At 39.3% G+C, this 12,710-nt stretch overlaps 1 non-coding gene across 1 annotated transcript; it reads right to left on the bottom strand.

Moving 5' to 3' along the window:
• Window positions 1-374: 374 nt before the first annotated feature.
• TRNAV-AAC (transfer RNA valine (anticodon AAC)) lies at window positions 375-448 on the bottom strand. The gene has a single exon. It is a non-coding gene; the product is annotated as a tRNA-Val (tRNA).
• Window positions 449-12,710: the final 12,262 nt, after the last annotated feature.

Here is a 12,710-nt window from a genome sequence, read left to right as displayed (position 1 = left end):
AGGTATAGGAATGGTAATCTATATTCCTTTTGTAAAGATTATTATAGGGTTGACACATACAAGAAGACCAATAATGATAAGATTTTTCTTACAAGAAGCAAATAATATTGGATACAATGAGAATGAGAATATGATCGTATCATATTATCTCTAAGAAGCATCGTACAAGCTGGTAGAAGAAAAAAAGAAAGAATTGAATCAGCACATGGCAAGATAAAAAATAAATGTTCAAGGTATGAACAATTTGGATACAATCGTTGATCATGTAAATTCTCATATGTATCATCAATTTGAGGGCAATGCCATTTAGATAGGATTTTATGGTGAAACAAGTTAGTTAAAACTTAATTTTAGTGACAAAGAATTTTAACAATTGGCGTCGCCCGGACTCGAACCGGAGACCTTCAGTGTGTTAGACTGACGTGATAACCAACTACACCACGACACCCCGACAAACAATCTTAATTTTAATGACTTATATGATTATATTGTAACATATCTTAATATATTCTAATTGTTTGGTTGTACAAAGTTGAAGGAAATTCTTTTACTTACCCAAAAAAAAAGACAAAAAGAAGTTGAAGGAAATTACATTGGAAATGTAAGTTGCAGTATATTCTCTATTCTAATTATTTTGGACCAATTTAGAATTTCAAATCTCAAAAAATATTGCATGGATCCATTATCTTTTGGTGGAAATAGAAAAATATAGAGAAAATTAGAAATTGGCACATAGTTAAGATGTTGAAAAATAAAAAAAATATTTAAATTAGATAAATGGTGACATATGCCCATTGGGAATAAATTCAAAGCTTTCATAAAAAATTTTAGATGAATAATGGGGAACAATATCAAACAAATTATCTTAAATGGAAAACATATTATAAAAGTTCATCTTAGTTTCAATCCAAGTTTTTCAGAAGATTTCAGATTATTTTAACCAAATCTCCTATGTGATACACTATTTTTGAATTAAGCTAAAAAACAATATATCACATCTGAGATGCTAAAAATTTAAAATATATCAAAATAATTCTCTAAATTAGAAAAACAGTGACATATGCCCATCTGGGACAAATCCAAACCTTTCATGAGAAGTTTAAATGATTTAAACCAGTCCTTATATGCAATACATTATTTTTATTTTAACCCCAAAAATAGTGTACCATGTATTAGAAAATAATTTTTTTCATAAATTTTTACATATTTCGAAGCTCAAATATTAAACAACATTGCAGCAAAAATAAAAATAGAAAATCAGGAAATGACACATTATTTTGATGTTGAATAATTCAGAAAAAAATAAAAAAAATGTCTAAAAAAGAAAAGACATTATAAAAGTCCATCTTAGTGCCTTCTAAGTTTTACAAAATATTTCATATTATTTTTTATCAATCCTCCTATGTGATAGAAACATTGTGTTTTAATTTATCCCAAATATAATATATCCCATATTATATTGACAATCTTGCTGTTTTGTCTAAATAATAGAAAAATATATTTAATTGGCCCTCCTTTATCAATCTTGCTGTTTTGTCTAAATAATTCGTGACCGTGTACTCTGAAACATTTCTGAAACAATATCACCAATTTCACTAGCCTAAAATCCTATAATAAATAAGAAAAATATTGAGAAATTCTAAATATATATGTATCTCGAATCCCGCATACATTACTATCAACATCACATAAGATTCTTCGAGTGACAATGCTAGTGCCTTTCGAATTCGAATATTGGCATATATATCTATTATATCCCTGTCTACCATATTACTGAAATCTATCAACTTCAAGAAACAATACAAGGTGAGATGGCATATGTCGTCTTTCCAAATAACTTCGATAGGTGAATTATAACATAAAGGAAATGTTAGTTGTCTTATATTTAACAATAAACGAAATAGTTATTATATACAATCAAGCTATAAGTAAAAATTATCATGTAACTTATGACATCAACTTTAGCTTGCATAAGATTAATACCACTTCTTCTCTTATAGTGACTTCATTTTTCTTAATAGTCTACGAGATCAAAATAACTCAGTTCAGACATCTTCTAAGTTTGTTTGGTATCCTATAAAAACTATTAACAACTTTTAAAATTGTTGTCATCTCTTTTTCTTAGTTAATCTTCGTCCTTGAGATTTGGCTTTACTTGGTCCTTCATCATGGAGAAGAGAAATGATATTTAGGTCCACCTCATCTAGTTTATTCTTTTCCAAGGGTTCATGGTAGGAACGCTTAGTTATATTCTTCATCATCTCTTTTTCACAACTTTTCTTCATTTTTTTCTTCTTATGACTACTCATTTCACAGAGATTGCATGATATAAGTTTGTAGACCTTATATTTTTATCATCAGTACACATTTTTTTAAGCTCATTGGGTAACATTTTGCCGATTGCATCACCCTAACTATGTTACCTCACAAAGAACATGAATGTCCTAAGAACATCAAGACATGTATCACAATTTTTGTATTGTGATTGTTGGGGTTCAAGTGTCTTGCGTTACTCTTCTTGGACATCATCTATACATGCATCGAATGTTTCATGAGTCTCTTGTTGTTAGAATAAGACACAAATTCATTACCTAGTTATCTAAAATAAACTATAATTGTATGAATTTAACCTACAAGTGAACCTTTAGGTGGTAGCTCATCAAATAATGAAAAATGATCATTACTGACAACTTTTCAAAACAACATACAATTACAAATCTAATTTTAGAATAACTAACTATATCATATGATATTTTTGAAATCATTTTAGTTGTTTGTGATTTTACTTCCGACTTAAAGCACGGGACGTGCTAACAAAACCATCCCTATCAAAGATCATAACTTTTGATATCATATTATACCAAATTACTAATACAATAATTTACAAACTATACACATCTACGTAACTTACCTACAATATAAATAGGCATGTAATTTACTTACAATACAAATAAGCATCCTTGAAGATTGTACTTCAGTTGACGACATAGCAGGGACATGCTCGCAAAACTACCAATCGCATAATTTACAAACTACTAGTTATAGGTTACTAGTTATAGGCATCCTTGAAGATTGTACTTAATTTACAAACGACTAGTTACAAGTGCTCTACAAACCAATCACGTAAGTGATGGCATGTGTGATACACTGCACAATCTTTTTTGTTATTATTATTCTATAAAAATCTAGGGGGCGACATGATATGGGCAACGGAAGAACATAAAAATAAAATTTTTAAATTTCTCATCAATGTGTTTATCGTTGTACGAAGATTGGTGCGTAAAATCCGTGAAACTTAAAACTGCGTATATTAAAGATTGTGTTACCTCGGGTGATTGTATATCCCTGAATTCCTGTAAATCTCTAAGAGAGGGTAAATGAGGTCAAGTGTCCTCCTCTCTAGTGGTGATCCACAAGCAAGGTTGCGACGATGTTCTTTAAGTCTCTAGGTATGCTATTTGAGGAGGAGAGGGGGAGAGGAGAATAGGAGATGGTAACCCAAAAAGGCTCTAGCATATGAATCATTGGTTCCCTCCTATTTATAGTGGTCCCTTGTCAACTTAACATTAATGGATCTTGTCGTATTGGGTATTGGATTTCCATCCAACTACTCAAGCCTCTTTAATTAGTGGATCTCTATCCAATAAACTCTCATTAGCTCTTATTAGATCTCATCCATAGGATCTAATATTTTAGGGACTTATTGGATATCCAATAAAATAGGGGCTCCTATGGATATCTCATATCTGAACCTCTACTCATCGTAATACCTACCATATGTGTGTGACCCTCTAGGCCCAATATGGAGCTAGCCGTGAGTCATACCACTACTATCACGGACAAACTTCTAAACAGGATGTGTGATGTAATGCTTATATATGTCTGTGTCTTTTGGTATATTCATGCTTTGCACAGCATGTAGAGGGACGACCAAAGGCTTAATAGTCTCATTTTAGTTGGGTTTGGTGACAGCTTTAGGCTTATAAATAAAGGTTATGTCACATGGACACTTGAGAGAGATTTTTGATCTGTAGTGGACCATTTTGACCCTTTGTTGTGCAACTGTTCAAAGCTTGTAAAGTCTGTTTGTAATTTGCATAGTCTATGAAGTATTTTCGAAAATGTTTACTTATGGATCCCGAGTGAGGCATTTTCTCTATCCCTTTTTCTTTTTTGTAGGTCCTAAGGGACCTTGGGAAGCTTCGGGGAGGCTGACTTTTGCGGACGGACACGCAAGGGTGCCGCACAACTTATGCAAAACTAGCTAAGTCCATGACAGATGGTATCGGAGTGGGACAAGCACTCATAGAAACACTTGGCATGCAAACGTGGGGGGACCTAGCAAGGCTGCGTTGAGGGCAGTCAGCACACGCATGACCGTTTGGGGGAAAACGAGCATGGAGATGTAGGGAAAAGGAGTCGCTCAGAGGAGCGGACATCTGAGATTGGCATTCAGAGGAATGGCCAATCCTTCACACAAGAGTCACCACGAGAACAAGCAAGCTTGGAAGAATGCGAAGCGCAAAAAGGTTGGGATGGTTGAGTTTGAACTACGGCTAAACTTTAACAACTATACTTGATGATGCTCAAGGCAAGCGAGATGCTTGGTAACGGATGAGACCATGTAAGGTGGATGATGGGATATAAAGTGGAATAACCTTTGTATATGAACAAGTATTAGAAAACCATAATACGCAACGGAATTAAATGAAATCACAATAAAATAGAACAACAAGATATAAGTGAAAAAACCCCTTCAATGTGAAGGGTAAAAATCATGCGGCAAACTAGAGATAATCCACTATAATAATAATGAATATATAAATCTCATTCTCTTGCCCAAAACCCTAGCAATAATTACAAGAAAATAACTGGGATACAAGGATCACGTCACTGTGCTCAATATGTAAATCCTCACTAATTCTCTTCAAGTAATCACAGTAAGAATCTACTGTAGGCATTGTCCCTGTTTTCTTCCCTTTCTTTCTCCTTGGATTTCTATCTTTTTCTCCTCCTTTTTACTACTGTAAGGATCACTACGTTGCTGCAGTTTTTCTCCTAAAAACGCAGCCACTTGCTCCTAAAAAATGCAGCCACCACACCCCCTTTATATTAATCTAGGGTTAGGTCAAAGGGGTGTGAGCTGTGGGCTGATAAAGCCCACCATGGGCTGAACCCACATTGGGCTATCAGCCTAACAACCTCCCCCTTCAGCCCATAAGGGAGGCTGTCCCATGACCCCTCAATGTGAAGCCATGCTGACCAGCTGTCAGCATATCTCTTGTCTTTCTTTTGGTAAGGTCTTCATTTCATTTGGCATAAGTGTGGTTCTTCTGAGGAGCATCCATCTTTTCCTGCGTAGCAACTAATCACTTCTCTTTCTGCTCACTTTCAACTGCTTCTTGGAAACTCTCTTGTTCACCTGTATCAGTAAGCATCACATACGCATCTGTCGAGTATCTTGTGGAAGGTTGACGTTGTCTAGAAGATCTTCTCAACTAAGGTTCTGCTGGAAGTTGCTCTCTAACTTTTTCTTGCTCAATATGTCCTATAGTTATATCAACATCAAGCTCTACACCATCTTCCTACACATCTCCCCCATCACCCTAATATACTGGAGGAGTAATTGGGTCACAATTTGCTAATCCTTCTATAGAAGTTTTGGCTGGTGCTTTCTTCTTCAAATCCTCAAAGGTTTGATCCTCAAAGAAGACTACGTCTCTGCTTCTAAACACCTTCTGTTTTTTTGGATCCAAAGCCTGTAACCAAAATGATCATGTGAGTAGCCAAGAAAAATATATTCTTTAGTCTTACCATCCAACTTGGACCTCTCATTGTCTGGAATATGTGCAAATACACGACAACTAAACACTCTCAAACGCTTGTAGGAAACATCATTCCCTGACCATACATACTCTGCAACATCACCATCTAGGACTGTACATGGTGATAAGTTGATCACATCAATTACAGTCCTCAAAACCTCATCCCAAAACCTTTTGGGTAGCTTGGCCTATGAAAGCATATATATGATCTTTTCCATGATGGTGCGGTTCATCCTTTCTACAATTGTATTATGTTGAGGTATACCAGGAACTGTCATCTCATGTTGAAACCCATGTGACCTACAATAATCATTAAATAATCCTGTATACTCACCACCATTATCTGATTTTATGCATTTCAATTACCTTTCTGTCTCCCTTTCAACCTTAGAATGAAACTTTTTAAAGACATTAATAACTTGATCTTTGGTCTTCAAAGTATAGGCCCAAACTTTCCTAGAAAAATCATCTATAAAAGTGACAAAATAAAGTGCACCACTTATACCAAGAACATCAACAAATCCACCATGAGTTTTTGTCCTCAAAAGACCACATACATCTGTATAAATATGGTCTAAGGCATAAATTTTTCTAGATAAAGCAGGACTAGCAAATGAAACTCTATGTTGTTTACTAGCCAAACAATCAATACAAGGGTTCAAATGTATACCTCTGAGATCTGTTAATACCTTTCTTTTGGAAAGAGCTTGTAGTCCCTTCTCGCCATGGTACCGGAGAGGCGAGTCTTCCATACGTGCATCGAATTTTACATCAGATGAAAGCCTTGGTCATCAGCATATGGGGGCTATGTTCCACCAAGGGAAAAGTTCAAATGCAAGTACCAGTGAGTCCCATGGGAGGGACTTGATCATGCAGAGGTATAATCAAAGTAATTGGAGAGTTGGATAGCTCTAGAGCCCATATTCACTTAAGGGAACTCGGCAAGTCAGAGGACAACGTTGCTACCAAGGAAGCTAAGGAGAATAAAATCGGTACAAACCCTACAACGTGATGACAGAGGCCATGCATGGGAGTTGCAGTCTGTCTTTCTATCGACCAAAGGGAGATGCTTGGAGAACACAGAGGTGTTGAAGTAGGGGGTCGAAAGGGGCGAGGAAGTGATGATGAGTCCAGAGGGACTTAGCTATCCAAAATCAAGCATCAGTTAGAATGGAAGTGGACTTAGAGAAGTGCCATAGAGATATATCTACTGATTATTAAGAAAAGGGATACAGATGCGAGGTGACGGATAGTAGGGCGATGGGCATGGCAGCGCCATGGTATTACAAAGGCGGGATTTCTGTGAAAGTAATTGATCCCTGTTGAATTTTGATGATGAAGTCAATTGTCATTTGTTTGTCTAATCTGTGTGTTGAGATAAGTGTGCAGGATTAACTACGATGAAAGTAAGACATGCAGCAGGAATTGCGCCGGAGTCATGACAATGATCACGTTGGGAGTTCGAGAGCTCGACGGAAGTTCGGACAGACGTCGGAGGTTCTGCGGGAACAAATCCAAGAAGTCCAGAAGCTTGCCAAAGGAGCTCGTCGGAACTTGCCAAGTGGATCGTCGCAAGTCCAGGAGTTTGCCGGAAGTCCGCAGGAGGATCACCGAGGGTTCGTCGGATGATCGACGGAAGTTCGCCGGAAACTCGCCGGAAGAAGCGATTGACGCACCGGAGCAAGCTGCAGAATATGTCTTAGGAAATAATCGTAGTTAGCACATTGATTAAGTTAGAAATGGGAGGTGATCCCATTAGCTTAATCTTGGGGCAATTGGGCCCCTGAAAGAATCAAATCGGGCCGAATGGATTAACCCATTCGGACCCTGATTGCTGTGGGAGGTGTAACCGCTCAAGCCAGAAGGTAGCACCGCCCAGGCTATGTCTCCCAGCGAGACTGGGCGGTGCAACCACCCCAGCCAAGAGGTGGCACCGCCCCGGGCTTAGTCTCCGAGCGAGATTGGACGGTGCAACCTCTTCTGTCAAGAGGTAGCATCGCTAGATCTCAAGTTTCGAGCTCTGCCAGGCGGTGCAACCTCCCCAGTCAGGCGGTGCAACCGCCTGAGCTCGGTCTTCGAGCTCTGGCAGAGAGGTGCAACCGCCCATGACAGAGGTGGCACCGCCCAGAGGCTCAGTCTTCGAGCTCTGCCAGGCGGTGCAACCGCCCCAGTCAGGAGGTGCAACCGCCTGATCCCGGAATTCCGGGAATTGACAGATTTGAGCTCCAAATTTGAACTGCGTTGGGGCCTATAAATACCCCACCCATTCAGCACTAAAAGCAGAGAACACATACTCAAAATATTGCTGTCTTTTTGTGGTTCTTAGAGCTCAAAACTGCTAGTTCTCCTCTTTTTGTTCTTCAAAGTTTGAGTTGTAAAGAGAGGAGAGAAAACTTCTGTAAGGGTTGTCTCCTAAGCCCGTCAAAAGGAGTGAATCTGTAAGAAGGTGATTGGCCTTCGCCTATTGAAGGAAGGCCTCTAGTTGGCGTCGGTGACCTCATCGGTGGAGGAAGCCAAAAGTGGAGTAGGTCAAGATTGACCGAACCACTCTAAATCTCGGTTTGCATTTCCTTTAAGCATTTTACCTTCACTGCAAACTTCTCAATAGTTACTGCCCTCTGCGATTTTACAAACAAGTTTCAATGTTTAGATGTAAATCTGCGTTTAGACGTAAATCTGCGTTTAGACGTAAATATGCGTTTATACGTAAATATGCTTTTTCGTATGATCATCATATTGCAGATTGCATTTACGTTTTGAGCTTTACCAATACTGCACACTACCTTTATACTCCTGCTTAAACTGCGTCTTATCTAATCAAGTGATTTACGAATCAGCATTTAGACGTAAATCAGTTTCTTCGTACGAACTTCGGATTTCAGTTTGCGCCGATATTCTGGTTTTCATCATAGTTGCAAAATGCCTGCTTAGTTTGACATTAACATTGATTAGTATCAACTTTCATACAGAAGTTGTTTTTATCGGTCGAACGCAGCTTTCGATTTTAATCGCAGAAAGTTTTCCGCTGCACTAATTCACCCCCCCCCCCTCTTAGTGCTCTCGATCCTAACAATTGGTATCAGAGCCCGGTTAACTCTCAAACGGATTAAAACCCAAGAGAGATGGCTTACGCCGGAAACCAAGAGGGCCATTCTATTACACGTCCACCCATGTTTAATGGGACAAACTACACCTATTGGAAGACCCGAATGAGGATCTTTCTTATCTCTATGGATGTTGAACTTTGGAATCTTGTCGAAAATGGTTTTTCGAAGTCTTCTCTTCCAATGATCGATTGGAATGATTTGGAGAAGAAGGCTTTCGCTCTTAATGCAAAGGCTATGAATGCCTTATTTTGCGCACTTGATAAAAACGAGTTTAATCGTGTTTCTATTTGTGAAACTACATTCGATATTTGGCAAACACTCGAAGTGACTCATGAAGGCACAAGTAGAGTGAAAGAGTCAAAAATCAATCTTTTGTTACACTCTTTCAAACTTTTCCGAATGAAACTGAGTGAGACTATTGGCGACATGTTTACCCGTTTCACGGATGTCGTCAACGGTCTAAAAGGACTCGGAAAAAGTTTTTCGGATTTTGAGCTCGTAAATAAGATTCTAAGATCCCTTCCTAAGTGTTGGGATCCTAAAGTCACTGCTATTCAAGAGGTAAAAGATCTAAACAACTTCCCTCTTGAAGAACTAATTGGGTCATTAATGACCTATGAGATGACTTGCAAAGCTCATGAAGAGCAAGAAGACATCCTTCCAAAGAACAGGAAGGATATGGCACTTAGAACTTTGGAAGACCACTTGAAAGAAAACTCAAGTGATGAGGACTGTGATGATGACTTGGCACTTCTAACAAGAAAATTTAAAAATTCATTAAAAGAAACAAGTTTAAGAATGACACTAAAAATAAACTTGAACCCAAGAAGGACCAAGTTATTTGCTATGAGTGCAAAAAGCCGGGACACTACAAGAGTGATTGTCCTCAAGCCAAAAAGAGAACAACAAAGAAGAAGGTGCTCAAAGCAACATGGGATGATTCGAGTGCATCCGAAGAAGAGGAGTCCAACACCGAGCAAGTTGCTCATTACGCCTTAATGGCCATCGGAGATGAGGTAACGAATTTATTAGATGCTGATTTATCTTTCGATGAATTATTAAATGCATTCCATGACTTATTTGATGAATGCAAGATTATCAATAGAAAATATAAATTGCTAAAAAAGGAGCATGATAGTCTTACTTGTGATTTTGATAAGTTAAAAACTGAATATCATGATAGTTTAAATTCATGTATCAAATGCCATGATCTAGAAACTCTCCAAAAAGAAAACCTGCTACTTAAGGACACCTTGAAGAAATTCGAGATTGGTAGCAAGTTATTGAACATGATCCTTGCAAACAAGGGTCACGTTCCAAAAAGGAGTGGAATTGGATTTGTGAGAAGTCCTCACCCAAATCCAACCACCTTCATAAAAGGCCCCATCTTACATGTTCAACACCAAACCAAATGCAACTTTTGTAGCAAATTTGGACACAAGACGCATTATTGTCCATTCAAGAAAATAAGTCCAAACAAACTGACTTGGGTTCCTAAAGGAACCATGATAAAATCTATGCAACATGATAAACAATGTAGATCTATCTTTGAGGCACCCAAAAGCAAATGGGTACCTAAAAATCATCCTTTCTTGTAGAAACCCATACCATCGCAAGCTAGGAGCAAGAGATGGTACCTTGATAGTGGATGCTCAAGGCATATGACCGGAGATCCATCTCAATTCTCTAAGCTCACTAGCATAGACGAAGGCTATGTCACCTTCGGAGACAACAACAAGGGTAAAATCACAAATGCAACCTAGATACAATCCTGTTTAACTTTTCAGAATTAGAAACGTATGATTCCCAAATTCACATATCCCTGGATTTTCGAACCCATCAATTTCATCCGTTCATAACCTTCGAATTTAACTCTGTATCATGAAATGACTAACTCTGTCATAAACTTGCAAGACTTATCAACTTGAAGAAACTATCACAAACATGTGTACGACATTAAGAATGTGTACGTTAAAAATCTACCTTGATCGTGCAAAAGTCCCTGTCTCAAAATGAAAATTCTTATGTAATTACGTAAGTAAAGTTGATTGCTGTGAATGAAAATTCTCCTCAAGACAGAAAAATTCTCAGATCAGAACAAGTGCTCACTAGGCGGTGGCACCGCCCCAACTGGAGGTAGCACCTCCAGCTGTCACGTGTTGCAAGCGGTTGCACCACTCCAGCCAGAGGTGCAACCGCCCGCAACTCTGCCCTTTTATAACTCAAGCTAGGGCCGGCGGTGAAACCGACCCCAACTCATTTCCTTCCCTCCTCTACTCTCCCAAGCCTCCTCCATCCCCATTTCCCCCATCTTAGCATCCCAAATACCCTTCATTTCGAAGCAAAGCATCTGTTAGGATCGAGAGCACTAAGAGGGGGGGGGGTGAATTAGTGCAGCGGAAATCTTATAGCGATTAAAATCGAAAGCTGCGTTCGTTCGATAAAAGATTATTATGATGCAAAAGCCGATTTACAGTTTGTATCTAAGTGCAGTTTGCGTAGTTTGCATCTAAATGCAGTTTTGCGTCTAAATGCAGTTTGCGTCTAAATGCAGATTGCGTCTAAGCGCAGTTTGCATCTAGGCGCAGTTTGCGTCTAAGTGCAGATTGCGTCTAAGCGCAGTTTGTGTCTAAACATAGTTTGCGTCTAAACACTGTTTGCGTCTAAGCGCAGTTTGCGTCTAAACACTGTTTGCGTCTAAGCGCAGTTGGCGTTTAAGCGCAGTTTGCGTCTAAGCGCAGTTTACGTCTAAACGTAGTTTGCGTCTAAACACAGTTTACGTCTAAACACAGTTTACGTCTAAACGCAGTTTGCGTCTAAACACAGTTGGCGTCTAAGCGCAGATGACAGTTTGCAGTTATAAATGGAATCAAGACGTAAACGTAAACTGCACAGAAACTCGTTCGTAAAAGCGCAGAAGACAGTTTGCAGTTATAAATGGAATCAAGACGTAAACGTAAGCTGCAATGTAAAGATCGTACGAAAACACCTTTTTACGTCTGAATGCAGATTCGGAAAGATTAGAACTTAGAAACTTGTTCGTAAAAGCGCAGAGAGCAGTGGCTATGTAGGAGGTTTGCAGTAATGATAAAGTGCTCAAAATAAACGCAAACCAGAGATTTAGAGTGGTTCGGTCAGTCTTGACCTACTCCACTTTTGGCTTCCTCCACCGGCGAGGTCACCGACGTCAACTAGGGGTCTTCCTTCAATGGGCGAAGGCCAACTGCCCTTTTACAGTTTCTCTCCTTTTGACGGGCTCAGGAGACAACCCTTACAGATCCTTTCTCTCCTCTCTTTACAACTCAAGACTTGAAGAACAGAGAAGAGGAGAACTTTAGGACTTTACACAAATTTGAGCTCTTAGAATCACTGAAAAGATCAAGAATTCGGTGTGGATCTGTATCTTTTCAGTGCTGAATGGGTGGGGTACTTATAGGCCCCAACCCAATTCAAATTTGGAGCTCAAAACGATCAAATCCCGGAATTCCGGGATCAGGCGGTTGCACCTCTTGACTGGAGAGGTTGTACCGCCTGGCAGAGCTCGAAGACTGAGCCCAGGCGGTGCCACCTCTTGACTGAGGCGGTTGCACCTCTCTGCCAGAGCTCGAAGACCGAGCTCAGGTGGTGCCACCTCTCTGTCAGGGAGGTTGCACCGCCCAGTCTTGCTCGAAGACTGAGCTCAGGCGGTGCCACCTCCTGGCTGGGGAGGTTGCACCGCCCAGTCTCGCTGGGAGTCTTAGCCCAGGCGGTGCCACCTCCTGGCCTAGGCGGTTGCACC

Source organism: Musa acuminata, chromosome BXJ1-2, assembly GCF_036884655.1.
Source record: "Musa acuminata AAA Group cultivar baxijiao chromosome BXJ1-2, Cavendish_Baxijiao_AAA, whole genome shotgun sequence".
Classification (NCBI taxonomy): Eukaryota; Viridiplantae; Streptophyta; class Magnoliopsida; order Zingiberales; family Musaceae; genus Musa; species Musa acuminata.
The sequence above is the reverse complement of the archived record's forward strand: the minus strand, read 5'-3'. Positions and strand labels throughout refer to the sequence as shown.